Source organism: Equus przewalskii, chromosome 27 (genome assembly GCF_037783145.1).
Source record: "Equus przewalskii isolate Varuska chromosome 27, EquPr2, whole genome shotgun sequence".
In the NCBI taxonomy this organism is placed as follows: domain Eukaryota; kingdom Metazoa; phylum Chordata; class Mammalia; order Perissodactyla; family Equidae; genus Equus; species Equus przewalskii.
Genome location: NC_091857.1, coordinates 31,108,016 through 31,128,115, shown reverse-complemented (window position 1 = coordinate 31,128,115; position 20,100 = coordinate 31,108,016). Strand labels below are relative to the sequence as shown.

Below are 20,100 nucleotides of genomic sequence, written 5' to 3'. Positions count from 1 at the left end.
GTACCTCAAAGATGACCTTATTTGGAAGCAGAGTTGTTGCAGATGCAATTAGTTAAGATGAGGTAATGCTGGAGTAGGATGGTCCCCAATCCAATATGACTGTGTCCTTATAAAAAGAATGCCATGTGAAGAGAAAGAGACATGGAGAGATGGAGATGGAGGCAGAGATTGGAGTGATGCTCCCATGAGCCAAGAGACACCAAGGATTACTGGGTGTCACCAGAAGCTGAGAGAGAGGCCTGGAACACACTCTCCCTCGCAGCCCACAGAAGGAACCAACCCTGCTGGCACCTCAATTTCGGACTTCTAGCCTCCAGAACTGAGAGAGAATAAATTTCTGTTTTAAGCCATCTCAGTGTGGGTTTGTCACTGCAGTCCTAGCAAACTGAGACTGCTGGGGATTGAATCATCACAGACAACAACGCATAGGGCCTCCCAGATCGCACGCATGTATATGGGGCCCTCAGGGAAATGCCAAGAGTAGGGTGTGCCTGTTGCCTATGGCGGAGCATGCCGGGTTTGTGAATGGGAGCCCTCAGTGTGTCACTTCTGTAAGCTCAGGGATGTAGCGGGTGGCAGGGCGACCATGGGGATGAACCGGCACTGCATGTTCTCTCTGGGGCACAAGGGTAGGCTCTGCGTACTTTTCCCTGTGTTCCTCTCAGTATCTGGTAGAGGTTGATTGAGCAGTGGTTCCAAGCTGGGCAAGGACCACACAGCTGGGGTTCAAATTCTGACTGTGCCACCTCATGCCTTTATCACTGGGACAAGTTCCTTTCTGGTTTCCTCCTCTGTAAGACGAGGATGCACATAGCACCAGCTCCATGGGCGTGGAGAGGACTAGGTGAGAGAGGACTTGTAACTTGCTTAAAATGATGCTGGGCTCGCAGAAGTGTCCATAACGTGCCTACTGTGTGGCAGTTCCATTGGCCCTTCCCAGGGCTGAGACGTGGGGCGGTGGGCTGAGCCTGTCTAGCAGGTGTGGACCTGCGGGGGAGCACAGGCCAGCTCCTCCCAGGAGTGGACCTTGGGAATCCACCTTCACTCTTTGCTCCTTCCCTCAGGAGTTGCCCTAACAATAGCCCCTAGTCATAAAAATAATGAATGTGTGTAAAGACGTTAATGAATCACTTTCACAAAAATGGACGTACAGTGTCATCATAACTACCTCTGAAGTCCACGTGATTGTGACCTTCCCTTTTGAAATTAGAAAACTGAGCCTCCTGGAGATTAAGTGACTTGCTGAGATCTCTCAGCAGATAATTGAATGTCAACACTAACTACCATCTTTTTGGAGTGGGGGGGGGGATTGATAGGGAAAACGGCTGGTGGGGAACGGGGCAGCTATATATGTCTCTGGGCTCCTGCAAGTGGGGCTCAGGGCTCTACGGACTAAAGCCTCCTCCTCTGCCAGGCTCCCAACCCAAATCCCAAGTAAGTGCAAACTCCAGAATCTTCCTGAGATCTGTGGTACACGCTGGGGCATGCCCACTGCTGGGAAGAGGCTGCTGGCACAAGAACATTGGCAAGAGCCACAACGTTGCTTGACACACGTCCACTGCAAATGTACCAGAGGGCGCAGCATCTCTTCACTCGGAGGGGTTGGGCAGTGGGAGTGGGGAGATGCAGGGTGGGCAACATCATTACCTGTCCTGGTTGCCATGCTTTACAGGCTACAAGTACTCAGCCGCTGTGGGAGTGGTCCTCAAAGCACGTAATATAAGTTACCTGATGACCAGCAGGTTTGCTCCCACCTGAAAGAGAAGAAAGCTGAGCCCCAGAGTGGGAAAGGCACTTGCCTGAGGTCACCAGCAGGTCAAGGGCAAAGATGGGAGTGGGCCCAACCATCCCAACTCTCAGCCTGGCTCCAACGCATCCCCCCGCCAGATCATCCTGCCCACAACCAAATGGCAAAGGAGAGTGAGTGAGGATGTCAAGAGAAGCAGACTGGCTGCACACTCCTCCTCTGGGACCCAGAGTTCCAATCCAGGACCTTTCTCCTCTTTACCATTGTCTGCAATAGATACAACCATTTCGATTCATAGATTCTAGGGAAAAACTAGATGGCTCACAGCTGGGGGTTGGGGTATCTGCATGCATGCATGAGTGCAAAAGAAGCAAGGAGAGGAGAAAGACAATCAACTCCAGCCTTGCAGCCATGTTTTCCCTGTTTATCTTCATACACAGCTGGAGCTGGGCCACAATCAGCAAAGACACAAGGGCTCACCTCGACCTCTCTTCTCTGTTCCAAACAAAAGCAAGGAAAATACGGGTCTGCTGCCGGCTCATGGCTTCAAGCCTTTTTCTGCTTTTCAGCTGTAGACCGGGACCTCTACAGACTTGAAATCAGAGGTGGCCCTAAAACCTTGAAAGTCCGGGCCCTACAGCTTAAGGCAGGCAGGACCCTGAGGCCCCAGCTCAGCTTCGGGGCTGAATTCCGCATGAACCACCCCGGGAAGTTTCCACGGCTGCCCCTTCCCTGCCCTCTAAGGCAGAGCTTCTTAACCGGGGTCTTTGGCAACACTTTTGTGGGTCCATGTGTTTGAAGTCTGTGTACTTATTATTGAGGAAAGCCTTTCAAGGGGGTTGAAACCTGAAGAGGGGTTAAGAGCCACTGTTCTGAAAGCAGCTCTTCCCCCGAAGGCCAGCATGACGGGGGTCACCCACTGTATTCTGGTACCTGAGGGTGGTGTTGTTTGTGGCGGTGTGAGAACGTGCCAGATGGGGCTAAATGCTACCTTTACTGGTGATATGCATAACGTGCTACAGGTCTTCCTGTGTACTACGGTATCCCAGCACTGGGGTGGCAAAGATATTTTTAATAATCCTTATTTTGCTGGTAAAGGTCCTGACATTAGAGCTTTTGTCCAAGATTGCTTGGCTGGGGTTCTGAGGACCAGGTGCTCAGAACCAGGCCTCTACATCCAGATGACACTGGAACCCATGAGCATGATGAGGAGGCTGCTGTGGGACTAATCATGCAGCTGGTGGAGGGGGCAGAGGGGTGTCCTTGACAAGATGCTCTAGCCTCTTTCCACTGCCATGGCTGGGGGAGACCTGATTTCTTCCAGATATTTCACTATTTACTCTCTCTCTCTCTTGCCCTTCTCTTAGGCCAGATAGCGGCATCAATGGCCTCTTTAAAAGTTGCTCCTTTTGGGTAGACATTCTGGATCCCTGGCTGGAAGGCAAAGAGTACCAGCTTGGTAATGGCTCAAGTGCCTGCCATCCTCCCCCCATTCCTGAGCCCCCACACTGCACATCAGAGCCCTTTCTATACAAGCAATGATAACAGAAGGGAACGAATTCGCTCAGAGAAAGGGTCTCTGACACGATGGGCAATGGGACAAGCAGGACCATAAAAGGAACGCATCTCTGGGTGGCCCCAAAGCTGATGTGCTTGAGGGAGCAGGATGGGGAAAGGTTGGTTACCAGGACAACCTAGGGAGAGAAGAGAAAAGGGGAGAGAGTGGAGAGAAGAAGAGGTTTAAAAGTAGGTGCTCTCTGCTGGGAGAGACTGCCAAGCTTGGGGGCACCTGCCCCTCTCTCCCCCCAGAGCCTGGACATAGAAGTGCCTTCCTCCAGGAAGCAATGGGCAGGTGTGTGTTGCTGACCTTCTCTGCATGACCTGCATACCCACAACCAAAGTGTTGCTGCTGGAATCTGAAAGGCTGCCACGGCAAGAGGCTGAGTGATGGATGGCACAGTCGGGCTATTTCAGGGACAAGGTTGATTGGGCCTTTTTAAGGAAGGGAATCTAGGGAATGCTGGACTGGGAGCACCTCTGTGGGTAGAGACCACATCTTATTCTTTGTATTCTCATGGCCTAGCACTGGTATGTGGATGGATGGATAGATGGATGACTGGCTGGCTGGATACATGAATGAGTGGGTGGATGCGTGGATGGATGGATGGATTGGTAGGTGAATCAGTGGATGGATAAATAGATGAATGGAAGTCAAGGGGGATTCACCCCTCTGTACCCTAGATGTCTTTCACTTACCAAATGAGGTGGGTCAATTTAATGATCTCTAAGACCTTTCCATGCTCTGTCATCCCATGTTTCTGTGGTCTCATGACTCTGAGCTACTGAGAACCCCGAGGCTGATTGATGGAGCGGAAGGAGTAAGTGTTGGAGGCTCTCTCACCACTATCAGCACTAAGGAGCCGAGATTCCTAGAAAAGTCAGATAGAATAAAGTCATGTAGAGGAACGGAGAACTGTCTGCTGAGACCAGAAAGAGACTGCAGACACTTGTGTGTGTACACCCAGAGGGGTTCCGAGGCCTGACGTGGTCCTCCACCCCTCTAACCCTCCGGTGGAGAGCCCCTGGCTTTGGAGAACACAGCACTTACAGGGGTGGTAACACTGTTCTCTTATCTTCATGTAGGAAAAAGAGACATTTTGGAAATGCCTGGCCCAGATCAACAAGAGAAGATGCTGAGATTTTATCTGCGTTAGAAGCAGCTCCCCCTAAAATGCTGATGCTCAAAATCCCAGGACTCACAGCCTCCGAGGATCTTACAGGAATTTTCACCAGGTTGAGAAAAAATAATTTAAAAATAAGTAACATGTATGCTTATACCCTTAAATGATTTCTAGATAAGAAATGCTCAAACATGGTCTTTGGTGTATATTTAGCCAAGAGAAGGAACTTAAACGTGCTGAGTTCTGTGTTCATTTGGGGTCTCCAAGAAGCAGACATCAAGATGGGATTGGACACATAAGAGATTTATTGGCAGGCTCAGCTGTGAGGGAGCAGGGCGGGAGCCAGAAGGGGTGGGAGAGCGTCAGACTGTGATGCCGTTCTGACCCTGTGAAGGAGGGAGGGAGGAAAGGAGGAGTGGATAGGCAGAGTCTCTCACTGCAGCACCGTTCTAAGAAAGTTCCAGCCAAGCCCATGGGGAGTCCTCAAGCCAGTGCTCTCTGTCATAGGAATCCCACCTCCCTCAGGAATGAGCCTGTCTTAGTACCCCGTCACACCTCAGTCGCTGCCTGGGAGCAGCCCATGGCAATTGTGGCTCTGTGCAAACTCACTGGTGGATCCAAAAGGGTAGCAAATGGGGTCATCGCCAACCGTGAGTGGCTCATTTTCACAGCTGCCACAAGTGCCTTCTATGGGGCCAGTCACTTTCTAAGTGTCTCCTTCAATCTTCACCCATTGCTGTTGGAGATTGGTATTATGAGCCCATTTTACAGATGAAGAAACTGAATTTCAGTAAGGTTAAAGTACTCTTGGACTGTAAATGGCCAAGCCAGGACTTGACTCTGTAACTGGCTTCCAAGGCCTCCCTGGTCGCCAGAGCGCTATAGTGTGAACCGGAGACTAGGGTTAGCTTGGGGAGGATGGTGGAGTGAGGCTGGGGTGTTTGAATTTAGGGGAGAAGAAGCAGAGGACATGAGGGCAATGCTCTTGGGTTAGAGGACGTAGGTGACATACTTACCAGCAGGTGCAGGGCATCAAGGTGACCACCCTTCACAGCCCGCTGCTGTCAAGCATCCAGCCCGCTGCTGATTCAATACTTAAATAAGGACCATTCAAGCATCGTGGGAAATGTGGCAGGGAGAATTGCTCAAATGTGGCTCCTGTGGTGGGAAGGAATGCAAGCTCCATACCTGGGCTGTTTGCAAAGCAGATAATGCGGTCTTCTGAGGACTCAATTTGTTCCTGGGCTTCGGCCCGCCTGAGGCTGAATTTATTTCCCTGAATTTGAAATGATGCATGGAAGTTAACTGCCCGTTCAGCTGTCCCTCCAAGGTGATCAGACGCTAAATAGAGCTGCTGAGGAACGCCTGCGCGCTCTCCCAGCTCTTACTGGCTTGTGCTTGGGAAGGCAGAGAAATCGCTCCTTACATTGAGGAGGACACAGGAACAGACGCTGTCCGCTTCCTGTACCCAAGCAGAGAGATGTCCACGCGGAGGCCGTGACATCAAACCGTGAAAGACATGAGTTTTCAATGGCTTCGTTGGCTCCCTATTAAGGAGAAATAAGATTCTTCAGGGACTGAAGCAACTTGAAGTCACTTTTTCCAGATACCTTTAAAAATTTTTTTAAGGAACAATTAAAGGGCATGAGTGCTGTGATTCCTGCCATTCGCTGTCACATGGCCCCCAAGGGTTAAACCTTGGGGAACCCAGCCCCCCCCAACTCTAGTGAGCTGGGCAAGAGCTAGGAAGGGGACCTTTCAACCCTAGCTCTGCTCTGCATCCTGTGTGGCTTTCACCGCCATAATTAGAGTTCTCGTCATGTTTTTAAATAAACTCCTGGAGCCCTAGCTCGGGCACTCAGGGAGTAGCTGACTAATGGAGCGCAGAGTCAATGGTGAGAGACCCATGAAAGGATGGAGCGCATGGCCTTTCCCTGGGAGCCTACACAGCAGGCTCAGATTGAAATGGAAGAAGCCTATTCTGAAAATATTCAATCTCTTTGTAACACAGATGGTCTCAGATGACTTATGGCCCAGGGACGCAGAGACCTTCCAGGGGGTGGGGGAGGGTGGTTCTTCCAGGTAAGGGAGGGGTCTGTAGGCTCAGGCAAGACACTGCTTTGTAGATATTACTGGAGATGACAGACAACAGAGAGGTGCCAGATGCATTTCTTTCCCTTAAGGAGACAAAAACAGAATAATTGTTGTTTAATCCCAGTTTTAAAACACGTGAGCAGATATTCAAATGAAAATTACACTTAGACTGGAAAACACACAGACGTTCGGGGACACACTGTGGTGGAGGCTGTGGGGCTCTGCTGTGTTGCCAGGGAGAATGTAATTCAGTACAACCCTACGCAGAGCAATTGCACAATAGTTAACAAAATCGTAAATCCGCCTGCCCTCCGACCCAGCCTCCCGTCTGCTGAGAATTTGTGCTATGGAGACGCTTTTGAGACGACGCTCGTACAAGATGAACCCCTACAGCTTCGTTGGTGATGACGGACAATGGAGACAAATCCAGATGTCCAACCAGAAAGGGTGAGTTAACTAAAGCTGCGACATCTAACAGCAAAGTACTGTGCTGCTATAAAAAGGATTGAGGACGTCTCTGTGCGCAGGTGTGGACAAAGTTCCAGAACATCTCCATGCGCAGGTGTGGACAAAGTTGCAGAACATTTTGTTAAGTGACTAAAAACCAAGGTACAGAGTATTGTGTATAGAATGTTACATCTTGTATGATAAAGGAGGGGAGATAAGAATGTATATCATATTGAGATACACATAGTCTAGAAGAATCTACAAAAACTAGAAGGGGGAAGTGGGAGACATAGCTGATGGGGGCTGGGATCAAAGAAAGGAAGACATTTTAGACTTTTCATATTTTTAAGGAATGTGAATGCATAGCATGATGAAAATTTTAAATTAACAAACTTGTCTGTCCTATATGAAAATATCCAAAATGGGCAAATCCATAGAAACAGAAAGCAGATTAGTGGTTTCCAGGGGTTGAGGGAGGAAGAAATGGAGGCTGACTGATTCATGGGTACCGGGTCTCCTTTCGGGTGAGGAAGGTGTTCTGGAATAGACGGCAGTGATGGGTGCACAGCATTGTGAATGTACTACGTGTCATGGTAAACTTTATGCTATGTCTACTTGACCACAATAAAAGAAAAAATAAACCCCATCTATCATAACAGCTACATTTTCAGTTTCACAGGCCTTCATTTGGGGATCATTTTTTAATTCCAGAAATATTTCCCAAGTCCCACTCATTCTAGAAAACTGGAGAAACAAATGTTTGTTTCTGCTCCAGGCCTAAAGGTTTTTCGTGAACCCTTGAGAGACACAAGCTCACGAGAACTCCTGTTTCACCAATTGATCAAGAGCTGAAATCCAGAGAGTGATGGACAGCAGTGGGTGCGATGGGAGGTCGGAGGGTTGCTCAGCAGCTCCCTGAGATCCTGGGTGCTGGAGAAAGTGAGGATGTGAAGCCCCGTGGGCACCTGAGACCCTAAATCACTAGCAGCAGGGGCTGCTGTGGGAAGCAGAGGGAAATGTGACTTCCCCAGTGTGGACGAGCACACACACAGACCCAAGGATGAGACCTCTTTATTTTAGGGATGCAGGCATCCATCTGTCAGAGCACCGAGCAGGTGCAAGTCTGCATGAGCACTCCTGGCTCTCCAAAAATCTCCATGTGAAACCGGCGGTTCATTGACTACTTACCAGGTCAGCTGGCCAGAGAGACGATTCTGATGAACCAAATTGACTGACAGGTTAGAAACAGAATCAGCCCTTTTGAGTTGGGATGAGGGAGTTGAATCCGGGGATTCCCAAGGCAGGATCCACATCCATGACCTACCAAAGAAACATAATTTCTGGATATGGTTGGCAGCGGGAGGGAGGGCAGAGAGGGTCGTTCACAGAGCAGAACTTTTCAACAAGTTATCTTGTTTTTTCCTTGCAACCAAACTGTGAGGAAGGGATTCTTTCTATGTTATTGAATAGGCAATCAATATTCTAAGAGTCTGAAAGTGGCTTCCCCAAGTTTCTCGGCTTGTTAGAACTCAACGACCAGATCTTAGCTTGAGATCCTTACTTTTCTCCAAGGTGCCATACCATCTCCCACCAGGATTATGAGTGGGGTGTTTGTGTGGGTGTGTGTATGCGTGTGTGATGCAAGTGTCACAACTTAACTCCCTGCAGGACGTGGAAAATATCACTTATCCTCTCTGTGACTCAGTTTGCTCACTTGTAAGATGATGGAGACAGTAATAATGCTTACTTCGTAGGATAATTGTGAGTATGAGACCAAGTAAGGACTTTAAAGCAGCAGTACAATGCCTGAGCCTGTGCTCAATCAACGTTGGCTAGTGTTATTTTTAAAAAAGGAACAGTACTTGTGACTGCGATAAATTTTCTCTTATCTAGCACGATTGCTAACAAAATTTTCTGATTAATAAAAAGTTCTGATAAATAGATTTATCATGTATATCACAAATGGATTACTATGTTACAAAAATTAAAACAAAAAAATACTCGAAGTTGGACACTAAACTAATTTTTCTTGGATAATCCAGAATGCCTTTGGGAATCTGGTGGTTCCTCATTATGAATACCAACTTAATTTCCATGTAGATATGCAGCTACAGAGGTGTGTAGAGTGATCCAGGTAGAAATGCATCACAGAGGATGTATTGTTACAGTTTGAAAATGAAGGTGAACGAAGAAGCTAATCCAAGTCCGTAGTCCACTTTATGCTTGGAAGGGAAGACTGGCCTTGACGAGGCATGCCCTCATGACTCAACCTTCTGTGTCCACTGGCTGTTTGCTGGACTCTCTTCCAAGTTCAGAATTAGCCTGAAGCTCTTTCTTAAAAAGAACAGCTCGGCCCAAGGAGGTTGCTCAAGTGACATGTCAGGCTGTCCTGGGAGTACAGTTCTTTCCCAGCCACCTGAGTCATGCCAAATTGCTCGAGGCTTGTATTGTAGAGAAGTCTGAAAATATTTCTTCTTGCCATCCCTACCAGATAGACGATTTCAGAGTCAATTACTGAGCAATGGACCTAAGGTCAACCATCCACTTCCCTCAGTCACTGAGGACAGCACCTTTGGGGTCCTCAACTGAATGGAGAAATTCAGTATCATAACTTCCCAACACAAGCCCTCTCCTTTAACTTGACCTGTGTCATGCTACTGTTACTGTTTCCAGAACTCACCAGGACCATTTTTACCATTGACTGCTAATTCTCTCTCCCCACTGACGTTCCCAACCTCATCTCTGCCGCCCAAAGCATTCCCAAACTCATATTGCTCTTGATGTCTGTATCATTCAAGGATGCGATCATATTCTGCCTTACATTTCAGTATAAAAGTTCTCTTGTCTATGCCATGATTCCCCATCAGCTACTTGAAGGAAGGGTCCACATCCAACAGAGCCATGTGGTGCTTAATAAGGGAACAGGCACTCAAGAATAAATGTGTCAGTGAATAAAAAAAGAAAGTATGATAGAAATCCCTGTTCAGCACTCAACTCTTCTACATATAATGAAAAATACAGAATTGACCCCGAAAAGATTTGATTTGGCATACCATAGGATAGTGCCTCTCAAACTTTAGCAAGCACTAGAATTCTCTAGCTGCCTTGTTAAAATACACATTGCAGAGCTTCTGATTCAGTAGGTCTGGGGTGGGGCCCAGAATGTGCATTTCTAACAACTTCCCAGGTGATGCTGATGCTGAGGACCACACTTTGAGAAGCACTGCCTTGGATTCATGGTCCTCAACTATGAATCAAGAGGTTTGGATGCTAGCCCCAGCTCTACCATAGGTGGAAGAGGGGCCTGGGGCAAGTAATTTAAGCTCTCCGGGGTTCGTCAGCTGAAATTTTCCTTGTATGACTGCTAATGTTACTTTTAGCTCTAAAGCCATGAGTATAAAGGTCTAAAGTATCCTTCCCTGTGTCATGGACAGTGTTATCATCACGAAATTTTCGGACAGCAAAGGGACTAATCAAAACAATGACCACTTTTCAAATCTTGGAATCACAACAGTTCAGCCCCAAGTGATGCTGGGTTCCACTGAAAGGCTAAAAGACGAGAAAACTGAGGCCAGACAGCACAGAGATTTAGGAACCTGACAGGGAGAAGAGCCAGCTCTGAAGAAAGCCAGTCCAGATTCTCCTATGGAATTAGAGCCAGATCTGAGTTTGGTTGCTCTCCATGGGCTCTAGGCCCCAAACGATGCTGGCTTTACTTAGGAAACAGGAGAGGCAGGCTCCGCAGAGTGCAATGTTGGCTCAAAGGCCAATGTCCCAAGAGAGGATGACCAGATGTCATAGTCAACTGTTCTTCCTTTCCTTTAGGATGGATCCAAACTTTCCCAGATAGTTGGTGTCCACTCTGTTCTTTGGCATCACCAAGCAGAGGGCCTCCCTCAGTAATGGGATCCCCACCCATGACCACGTGAGGAGGTATCAGCCCTTGGGCATCTCCAAGGGGAGAGAATTACCAGGCTTGGTTTCATATCCTCAAAGGGAACTATGGAATATTGACCTACAGAGATGTTGATGATAAGCCATGTTCCCCATGGCTATATTCAGGAGATGATAATGTAAAAATTAGGACTTTGGTGTGATTGATACTGACACTCAATGCATTTCATGCAAGACCCATTCTTCACTTTTGTGTTGAGTTGGAATTTCCAGCATTTCAGCCACTGCCTGCCCTCCAGCCCTGCCAGCCTCTGAGACCGAGCCTCAGCCGTTCTTGAGGCATTGGCCACCGAGGGGCCTGCCACTCTTGCTTTATAAGTAAAGTCAGCATCCTTCAGACCTGGAGCTCCTGATGACCACGTTTTGAGAAGCGCATATTTTCGATAACCACTCCTGGGAGGCGAGTGCGGTATCATTCTCAACTATAAGTGAATAAGTTAAAAGAAGGGTGGATATTCTTTAGTCTTTGACACTTCCTCTTAGATGCTGCTCATCTCTCCTCTGGCACTTTAAAAAGTTTCTCAATTAAAGTAATCTAGAAAGTTGGTGGCTAACCAGATAACCATCAACATCATGAACATTTGTTTTGCACCTTGCAGTTTCCAAAGTGCTTTGGTATGAGTTATCTCATGTAATCCTGACTGCTTTGTACTGACTGACTTCTCTAAAGATTGATGGTCATCCTTAATAGTGGCTCACAATCTGGATGACAAAATGGGAACAGCTGAAAGCAGGAAGGCATAAAGATGATTTATGCCTTGCAGGGCCCTTCACATGCCTTCTTGACTAGAGAAAGTGAGTCAGACTCGGTGTGGGTGCTTGTGCTTGATTATGGCTTCAGAAGCCACCTGGGCCAGAGGGGACCTCCTCACAGGATCCCCGGTGAAGGATTTTTCTTGAGGAGGTTTTTCAGGGCCAAACGCCACCTGGAACAGAGCCAGGCAGTCAACATTAAAAATATTTTGGAGTGATATTGCTCCCCTTAACATTGTTTTTTAGACAAAGTGAAAATGATTTCACTTCCATTTCCTCTTGTAGTCTCAAAAAGAGAGGTGTGATTCTTATTGGCCTTGAGGAGAAAAAGTGGCCTGTTCAAGACCTCCCAACCAGTGGAGTAACTTGATTCTTGGACTAGCTCCCTGACCACGAGGTTGCTCTGCCTGCTGAAGCCAGGCCAGATAATCAGGAAGGAAGCATATTAACCCTTGCTTTTACCCAGCTTCTCCTATTTTCATGCACTTTCCTGTACTTCCTCATGGCAGTCTCAAGAGCTGGGGAGGACAAGTCTTCTACAGATGAGCAAACTGAAGTTCAACTAAGTTAATGACTTGCCCAAGGCCATACAGCCCTGTGCCCAGTTATCTTAAGTCCCAGTTAAAGAAGATAGAGAAGCCAGCAAAGAGAGACTGTAGACTGAGGATACACCATTGGGAAATGAAAACGCTAGGCATGAGATTGGTCTTTAAGAAATGTCTGCAACTGCTTGGTTGTCTCAGTCCCCATACTGGCCAAATGTATGCTCCTCACCCAAGAAATTGATTCATTTCTGAAAGCATTTTAAAAACGCAGAATGCTTTGTCCCTGAATAACCTTTCCTGTTATCTTGAAAGTTCATTGAAAACATTAAATGCTGGGGCCTACTGCTTGCAATAATTAATTGTCCAAATTAACCCAAAATTTCCTCCATTGGCTCCTGGGGCAACGTAAGCCAGTGCTGAAGGAGACCAACATTGACCACAGCCCCAAAGCTCGTCTCTCCAGGGTTAAACAGTCATTGCAACAACACCCTCCTGAAAGGACCCTATTGATTGCTCTGTTTATTAAATCTCTGCCGGCTTCTGTTTTGCATTTTTATTTTCTGCTCAACAAAGGATATACTGTTCTTTCCTAAGATCCTTGATTAAAAATCCAAGCGTTGAGTAATCTCGCTGCTCCCACCCATTCTAAACCCTCCCCCTGTGCCTTGCTTCTCATCCACTTCAACCTCCCCCTCCTCGGCTCTTAGAAAGATGTGGATCTGAAATCCACATTGTGTGATCTCGCCGTACACACACACATGTACAAATGGCAGCCCAGGAGACCCCGGGATGGGGAGAGGGGAGGAGAGTGCTGGGAATTGCCATTCTCCTGAGATTACTTGGTTCCACAAAAATGAGCTTCAGGCGTTAACCATTAGCCAGGCTCCAGGTTCTAGATCCAAACTTTCTTTATGAGTTGTTACACAGCGTGCAAGACAGCAGGACCGGCCGATCTCCATGGAGCAAACTGGGAAAGCTTCTTATGATCTCAGGGGGTTGGCACTGAATTTCCTTGGGTAGCAAATCACTCCTGTGCCACCCAGCCCCAAATCCCCAGGCGAACACCACAGGGCTTCCGCAGCAGTTGTACAGGTGCTGGAGGCCCCTGCATTGGCCTTGTCAGGGTGGTGGTCCCCGCAAGGGAGCACTGCAGATTTTACCTCTGATTGCCACTGCATTTCAAAAACGTCTCCTCTTTAAAAGTGGAAATGGATCTTTAGACTTCTCCGAAATGCCAAGTAGAACCTCTTTCATAGGAAACTAACATCATCAAAATTCAGAGTAGTTTGATAGGTGATTTAACTAGTTCTCGAGCTGCCAGGCAGGGCCACCCCAAGATGTCTCTGAGAGATGAGATGCTTTCTTTGTCAAGATCTCCCGAGGAGGAGACGTCCCACCTCCACCACTGCAGCCACTTCCATTTCTAGAGACTATTTCTTTCTGGAAGAGTCTCACAGAGTGAAGTCCAATAACCCCCGGACTCATGGAAAGCCTGGTCCTCAGGACAACGGGGAGAACAGGCTCCTCTCTGGAGACCACATTCTCAGGGAAGCCCAGAGCCCTCATACAATATGCTTCTTGATAAAGATAGAAATCGTTTCATCTGTGAAGACACTTTGTGGTTGAAACTGTATATTCATTTCTTACCAGGGAAACTGCTCTATCTCACTCAACATTGCTAAACGAGATAGCTGCTGAGAACAAAATCAGCATGCTTTGATTTTATTTATCTTTCTCGAAAAAAAAAGTTATTTTGTTCCCGGAACATAAAAATGAAAGAAGAAGAATCATAGAAAACACTTCATACTTTTTAATATTTTTAAAATAGCAACATTATGTTATTTAACATCTCTCACGAGGAGATGATCGCCTGGAGAAAACAAACAAACTCACCCAAACTGGAGAGTCAATCGCCTTCCAAATCTGCCTGGCGGGAAGATATTCATGATTCGGAGGTGGCCTCTTGTGAAAGCTGGAAATTCATGTCATAGTTACACAGGCTACATGAAGGCTTGTGTGCTCTTGGAAGCAGAGCATTCTACTGCTAGAAAGAACACCGGAGATTACATAGGCCACATTCCTCTCTTGGCAGTAAGGAGCCTGAGGCCTGAGACCAGGGTTCTGGCTACGTGACACCTGGTCTGGTGACCGGCCATTGAGCAAGGAGGCCGCCTTGATTCTCGTGTGCACACATTTTTGCCTCTACTCTCCAACTCGGCATTCCTATTTTGGCAGAGATTTCACTTCCCCGTGCTTTTGAGTCCATGGGACCATAACTCCTAAGTGTCTTACAACACAGTGAGGGAAAAGCAAATCCATCTCCCCACCACAACTCTTGTCACTTGAAAGACTTGCCTTGTCTGGATGGATAAACCAGGATCGTCCCTGAGCAAAAGACACAATATGAAACCTACGTCAGGACAAGAAACCATCATCAGGCATTGACAAGTGACACAGAATGAAATTCAAAGATAATAGAGAAGAATTAGTGTCTCTTGTTTTATTTTTCCAAACTCCATGTGACTTCTCTCAGACTATTTGTTTCTTTCTAAAGACAGCTTTTTCTACCACAGGAGAAACTGTGGCTTTTTTTTTTTTCTTATTTTTAATCTTTGCAACTGGCTTTTGGGCTGAATTCAGGGAAGGCCAAGGGAGAGAAATCTGTCTACCTGGAACCTGGGACACTCAGCCACCTGTACAACATGAAATGCAATCATAACAAGGCATTGCATTGACCAACTGCAAAAGAATCCTTCCTCCTGATCCACCCTCCCTCCCCACCCTTTGGCACAAGCCTGAGTAAATAGGGACATTTGGTGCCAGGACTTGAAGGTCAACAAACTCCTGCTTTGTCAGAGGAACCTGGGAATCAAGTCAGTGGACTTCACGGAAATGCCGTACCTTCTCGCTCCCTGGGTGTTTGAGCCTAGGGATTAGGAGTGAAGTGTCTCAGGGAAGCTTGCCAAGATTGTCTGCAGTAGACACCTAAGCTATAGTGTGGCTCGGGGTAGGGGGTAAGGGGCAATGCCATCTCAGCTGACCTCAAATCATGGGTTATGTTGAGTGAGGCGGATTTCCTTTGGAATGGCCATTACAGATCCTCAAACTCATCTGGGGCAGGAGAACTCTAAGATAGCCCCAAGATTCCCAGACCCTGGTGTACATGTCCTGTATAATCTCCCCACCCTTGAGGAGGGGCAGGACCTGTGCATATGATGGAATATCACCCCTGTGGTTAGGTTACATTATGTGAAAAGGCAAAGGGATTTTGCATATGTCATTGGAGTCCTTGATCAGTTGACTTTCATTAGAAACATTATCCTATCTGGGCCTGGCTTCATCAGCTGACTTTAAGTTAATCCAAAAGGAGAGAATCCAGGGTGGACCTGACCTAATAATCAGATGAGCCCCTTAAAAGGTGGACTGGGGGTCAGAGACGAAAGAAGTCAGAGAGATATGAAGCAGCAGAGATGTTCTTCTGTTGACTTGAAGAGGAAAACTGCCACATTAGGCAGAGGACCATGTGGCTGGGAATGATGGGTGATCTCTCAAAGCTGAAGTCCTCAGTCCTACAACCACAAGGCACTGAATTCTGCCAAGAACCAGTGAGCTTGGAAGTGGACCCCAAGCCTCCAACGAGAATCATAGCCCTGGCTGACACCTGGATTTCAGCCAGTGAGACCCTGAGCCAAGAACCCAGCTAGGCCACGCCTGGACTCCTGATCCATGGAACCCATGAGATGATACATGCATGATGTGTTAAGCCACTAAGTTTGCGAGAATTTGTTAGGCAACCGAGAAAACTAATATATCATTCTAGGAATTGCAGAGAGAAAATGTGCCCATATTTTCTCCTTCGTTTCTCCATATCCATGTTTTCTGTACCTACTTTTCCTTGTCAAGGTGAAATATTCAAAGCTAGGGCTTATTTTACACATGAGCAGTGCAGACAGCTTTATGGATGAGGAGGATTCTGGGAAAGGCTCCTGAGACCTCTACACCTGGCTGTTTGGGTTATTGAAGGGCTAGTCGATCTTGTAGAATGTGTTCCAAGAGAAGGCATCTCATTGGACCCATTGTGTGTTACTAATCCTTGGTAGTACATGATCAGATGGTTAGATATTGCTAATTTAGTCACAGACTGCATAGATATCCTAAATTTGGGGAGTGGCTCCACCAGAAAGGAGAACACCCACCAAAAATCCCTAAAGCAGGTGGCTAAAGAGGTCCGAACTTAGAACCAAGCCCTGGGCAAAGGCTATGAGCAGGGTGATGCTCATCCATGCCTGGGGGCCTGTTCCCAAGCATTATTACTGCTGCTAAACTGTCTTGCTGACTCAAGGTTTCCAACTGAATAGTTGGAAACAACATGGAAGATTATATCATCCAATTCCTGCATTTGACAGATGAGGAAACTGAGGCCCAGGGAGGTTAGCTGTCTTTCTCAAAGCCCCCCAGACAGACCAGCAGGGGCAAGGCCAAAACTCAGGGCTTCCAACTATTTCCCGTCTGGACACCTTTCCTCAAAATGACCCATGCGCTGCCTATTGGTTAAATCTCCAGCTCTCTCAAATAGGGCATCAGTTTCTGATCCTGGTTCAGCCTGCACCTGGCTGTCTTTGCTCTGCTGGCAGCATGACACTAATTCTTCCGAGAGGCCAGCTTGCTTCTTGCTTTAGCTGTGCTATCAGCTCTAGAGTCTCTTATTGCTAAGTAATGAGGAGGTGACTCAGCCATTCCGAGATCCCGACCTCACTGGGTAAATTAGTTTCCTGTGGGCGCAGTAACAAAGTACCACAAAGTGAGTGGCTTAAAACAACAGAAATGCGTTCTCTTACTGTTCTCTTTTGCTCCCTCTGAAGGCACTAGGGGAGGAAACTTCCTTGCATCTTCCAGTTTCCAGTGCTTGCCAGCAATCCTTGTTGCTCCATCACTCCAGTCTCTTCCTCCATCTCCATGCCTCTTCCCTCTGTGTCTGTGTCTCTGTGTCTTCTCCTCTTCTTATAAGGACACCAGTCACATTGGATTTTGGTCCTACCCTAATCCAATATGACCTCATCTTAATTTAACTAATTATATCTGCCAAGACCCTATTTCGAAATAAGATCATGTTCTGAGGTTCTGAGTGGACATGAATTTTGGGAGGACACTATTCAACCCAGTGCACTGGTTTTACATGTGTGCCCTTGGCTGGCTCAACCAACTACCCTAAGAGTAGAGATAGATTGAATGTGCGACCCTCTCCATCATTCCTCTCCCTCACCCACCCCCTACCAGGACTCATATAACCCAAGATCTATTAGAGAGTTAATGCTGGAAATAACTTCAAGAGCATCTAGCCAAGAGCTGTTAATCCTGGCTGCACAAGAGAATTGCCTGGGGAGATTTTTAAAGCACAGCCCCAGAGATTCCAATTCAGTTGGTGTGAGGTGTTGCTTGGGTATTGGTAGTTCTTAAAGCTATCCAGATGGTTCTAACGTGCAGTCAAGGTTGAAAACCCACCAATCTAACCCAATCCCTCAGTCTTCAGATGAAAGACTTGAGGCAGGCAAACCTTTTGCCGTCCCCTTCCCCTCCATTTATTGCCACCTCCCAGCCTGGAAAATGTCAGTTCTCTGACTGGAATGTCCTGCTCCTTCTAAATGGTACAAGGCCCCCGGAGTTGACAGAACAAAGCGCGTGTGGTGGGCCGCACTCTCCACTCGTGAGAGAGAAGCAAATAGACCCCAACACCACCATGAGACAAAATGGTAGCCACCTCAGTGCTGCAACATCGTGCTCCTTAATACCAACACACAGCCATAACCTCTGAAACTGTTTATGTTGTGCAGGCTTTATAAACTGTAAAGTGCTATACAAATGTGCTTAGTCACTTCTATTATTTCATTTGTGGTAGCATCCTCTCAGTAATGTCATAAAAATCCTTAAGCGTGTACTTTGCCCACTCACCCATTTGGTTTCCATTACACGTGTTCCTGGGCATCTTTCTGGCCGCTATTCTATTTTCTCACTGTAACTGCACATTATTGAAAAGCAAAGAGCATTTTTTTTCACTTCTTTTTCATCATTGTGTATTCTAGTACCATAATCGATGCAACAAATTTTTCTTTTCCTTTCCTGAACTAGCAAAAAACACCAAAGTAGGCATCAAAAGGGCCTGCCCAATACCTGAATCCCCACTAAATGACCCTGAGATTTTCTTTGAACAATACTTTTTCTTGGGACCAGTGAGTCATTTGTGAGCTGCAAAAAAATGAAATGAAATAAAAATTGAAAGATTCTGATGAAGGCAAGACAAGTCCTTCTGCCCAGTCTCCCTTAGAGTTCCAGCTATCCTCCCAACCCATTTCTCCTTCCTCTTGGCTCCAAACTTATGAAAACCCAAGATCATGGTGACAAGGAGCCCCATAACATGAACAAGCATCTGCACCTCAGCGTCATCACAGATTTAAAAATCAAGAGACAAGAACCTTGTTAAAATGACCTATGTTTTTCTTTTCTCTTATTTCTTTTAGTTCAGTCCACACTGTTGGGAAAAATGTGTGCAAATTGTTACATACATTTCAAATACTTTGGCACAAAATATGACTAGGAAGGGTCGTCTCGATGACACTGCCCAGAGTTCCAGGGCAGGACTGGGGCCTCTGGCCTTCTCTGCAATTTGAAAACCTCAACACTAGACAATTTGCAGCTGTGGCTAAATTAACTCAGTTTTGGTGTCATTTCTGAGGGCTTCCTGAAAGGCCTGTCACGCACCAGAAAGTTCTCACAGACCAGTGGACTGCTCCACAGCCAGTCCACCCTCTTGCTCTATTTCTCTCTCTCTCCCTTTGAATCCTCTTCATGGAAAATCCAAAGTCTGTCTTCATTTTGCCTTTTTTTTTTTTTTTCTGAGCAGAAGGACACAGAAAGAATCTACCTGGTTCGCTCTTTGTGGGTTTGTGAGGAAGCTGCCTTCCGGTTTGATGAAAGGCTGTCAACCATCCTTCTCCACTAAGCAATGCATTCAAGAAGTCAGCGCTCCAGGATGCAAAAGAGAGCCAGAAAAGAGGTGGGCTTTGGTGACAGAAGGTGCTCACTGCATCGTAGTAACACAGTCATAAATAAGTCACAAGCAGTCGTCACATTTTCCTTCTTCTCGGGCAGTAAAATGGATTGGAACACAGTCCAAGGACTGTGGACTGAGCAGAAGGACCAGTGGTCCAGATTGCCCAACTGCCTTTGATGCAGTTCTACCGTGAAATCAAATGGATGGATTTATTGATTGCTTGGCAGTTGATTCGGGAACAATTAAGTAGGTGGTCAAGCAGCAGGCTCCCGCTGGCAGAGGAACCTCATTCCCCATCCTCCGACCTCACACCTGAATCGGGGGGCCAAGTTGCTTTAACTATACTCAGTTAGTGGTCTGTTTGCAAAAGTAGTTTGATGATGCATTACTAAAACCCACCCTATAGATAATGTCTCTGATGCTTGGGTCACCACGGTAATGGGTGCTTGAGTTTTTCAGGAACTGAGAGTCGACTCCTTGTCCAGTTCAGGCTGGTTAAGATCACCATCAAATGGGCCTGCTCAGGTGACCAACAGGTTACCCTTTGTTGTCAAGGAGCTGAAAACTCCACACTCAGATCATGGTAAGGCCGCCATTTTGTGAACACACCTCCTGTGATGAGCCATGAAGCCTGACTACGCTTGCGCAGATCATGGGTTACCTCACTTCTCCTTACCTCTAATCGTCTATTCCCACACTTCAGACCACTCTGCCCCTTTGTCCCATAAATATCCCTGATCCGCATTTTCAGGGAGGTGAATTTGAGATTGGTGCTCCCATCTCCTCGCTTGGATACCTTGTGAATAAACCCTTTCTCTGCTGCACACTTGC

The 20,100-nt window shown here is 47.0% G+C and overlaps 2 long non-coding RNA genes across 4 annotated transcripts in view; one reads left to right on the top strand and one right to left on the bottom strand.

Annotated features, from left to right (window-relative positions):
- Positions 1-14,969, bottom strand: part of LOC139079933 (uncharacterized) — a 25,210-nt gene extending 10,241 nt beyond the window's left edge. For all 3 annotated transcript variants that reach the window (XR_011533975.1, XR_011533976.1, XR_011533977.1), the window contains exons 1-4: positions 14,115-14,969; positions 5,445-8,289; positions 4,004-4,176; positions 1,648-1,754 (exon numbers count right to left, since the gene is read on the bottom strand). This is a non-coding gene — a long non-coding RNA (uncharacterized lncRNA). The remainder of the gene's footprint in view (positions 1-1,647; positions 1,755-4,003; positions 4,177-5,444; positions 8,290-14,114) is intronic.
- On the top strand, positions 6,497-20,100 carry LOC139079935 (uncharacterized). Its single transcript, XR_011533979.1, has 2 exons — positions 6,497-6,969; positions 19,120-20,100. It is a non-coding gene; the product is annotated as an uncharacterized lncRNA (long non-coding RNA).